Source organism: Orycteropus afer, unplaced genomic scaffold, assembly GCF_000298275.1.
Source record: "Orycteropus afer afer isolate SDZICR_OR568_19922 unplaced genomic scaffold, OryAfe1.0 scaffold00014, whole genome shotgun sequence".
Classification (NCBI taxonomy): Eukaryota; Metazoa; Chordata; class Mammalia; order Tubulidentata; family Orycteropodidae; genus Orycteropus; species Orycteropus afer.
The window spans coordinates 7,530,609-7,532,710 of record NW_006921601.1 but is presented as its reverse complement, the minus strand read 5'-3'; the positions used below and the strand labels follow the sequence as shown (position 1 = coordinate 7,532,710).

The 2,102-nt window shown below is 41.1% G+C and overlaps 1 protein-coding gene across 1 annotated transcript in view; it reads left to right on the top strand.

Annotated features, from left to right (window-relative positions):
- Window positions 1-2,102, top strand: part of IRAG1 (inositol 1,4,5-triphosphate receptor associated 1) — a 157,308-nt gene that overhangs the window by 108,666 nt on the left and 46,540 nt on the right.

The window sequence follows — 2,102 nt, the reverse complement described above, 5'->3', positions numbered from 1 at the left end:
GAGAGTCCCAATCTCTCCACAACCTCACCAGCATTTGTTATTTTCTGTCTTGTTGAACTTTGCTACTAGTGCTGGAGCAAGATGGTACCTCATTGTTGTTTTGATTTGCATCTCTCTAATAGGAGCCATCATTTTTAAAGATTATTGCCCCCTCCTGTATTTGAGAGTTTCTGGTATCATTTTGGTTGGCTTAAAAAACTTTTTTGTTATTGTATTACTTTGGTTGAGTTCAAGGGTAGTGTGATTCTGTGATCTGCCAGTTCTGGGATAACCCTTCAGACATTTTAACAGGGCTAAAAGCCCTGACTATTTACTTTTTGTTGTTGCCATTAAACTAAGGGGACTTTTCTAGGCAAAATCCCCTTGATGGCTTTCACTTGATTATTACCCAGCAAAAAGACAATTAAGCAATCCATCAGTCATATATATTTCTCGGAAGTCCATTGATTAATTGGCTTTTTGCTGGGTACAGTGGAGATACATAAAGAAAAAATGAGGCCAGAATTACCACAAGGTTTACCATCTGTTACATAGAAACATCAAATCCTGGAGAGAGAACCCAAGAGTTGACAGTAGCTAAGAGAATATCTAGTGCAATCTTATATCCAAAGAATGATCCCTGACTGCCCTGTCTCTGATGGATGAGCCCTCCAGCTTTTGCTCTGATACCTCAAATAATAGGAAACTCAAAAACACCATTCAGCTATTGGAAAGTCCAAAGTATTTAAACATTCTTTGCCTTGAGCCAAACTATAGCTCTTATTCTTTCTGCATGGTCTCCCTTTAAGGCTTACACCCACATGGCTCCCAATCTTGACTCCCCTTAGATGACTACTATAACTATGCTTGTAGTCATGGTCTCTAACCTGTCCTACAATCCCGGAAAATGACTGAGCAGATTGGAAAGCTGCTGGTCCAAAACCCACAAGAGAAAATAAAATATGGATAAATATAAAGTCCTGCTTGCAAATGAGAGTAACCATTCATTATATAGGATGAAGTTCATGTAAAAGAGATTTAAGTTTTTACTTAACCCTAAATGTACTGTGAGCTGGTAATAAGACGCAGAAAGTGTATGCTGTGTGTATAACATTAATATAATGTAACACTAATGCCATGGACATTTGCCAATGTCCTCCTGTTCTAAAAGTTTGTTAGAGCACATCTGAATAGCAATGAACAAGAATGTTTGCAGACAGGGGGTGGTGTCTGGAGGCCATGGCCCATAATGAACCACAATGAGCAGCTGGAAAAATTGGACCAGAGCCTGAGAAGGAAGTTTTGGAGAGGGACAAGAACCGTCTTTAAACAGGAAAAAGATTAAGGGGATAGAGATACTTGGTTTGTTCTTGCTGTGTTCAAAGCACACATCTGGACAGTTTTAAACCCAACCAAACCAAACTTACTGCTGTCGAGTCGATTCTGACTCATAGCAACCCATCTTTGGTTTCCAAGGAAGTATCTCTACAGAAGTAGATTGCCCAGTCTTCCTTCCAGGGAGTGGTTAGCAGTTAACTTCTGGTTAGCAGTCAAATGCCTTAGGCACCATGCCATCGGAGCTCCCTGGATAGTTTTAGGAGGCAGCAAAAGGATGTTCATTGGTTCTGTTGATTAGGAGGTATCTGTATTTCTGAGATCTGAACAGACTTCATGACCTTTAACTTTACCCTAGAAAATACCTGTTTCTCTTCTTATCCATGGGAGTGTGGAATCAGATGTTGATTTCTAGGTAGCACACAGTCAGTGAAACTTTTTAATTCATTTGAAGAAGATTAATTGGACAACCAGTCTCTCAAGAAGTCTGCCAAAGAGTGGGGACTTTCTCAAAAATTATAGACAAGCAGTCAGTCAGCCAGCTTTCAGTTGTCAGAAAATAGCATATGACTCCAGGCACAAGAGCCTGCTTGATACTTTGGGGAGCAATGGGAAGAACACAGACTCTGGAGTCAGGTGGACCTTGGTTTGAGGTCTGGCTGTGTCATTTACTAGTTCTGTGATTTGAGGCAAGCTACTGGGAGCTCTGGTAGCATAGTGGCTAAGACACTTGCCTGCTAACCAGAGGGCTGGCAGTTCAAACCCACCAGCCACTCCTCGGAAGGAAG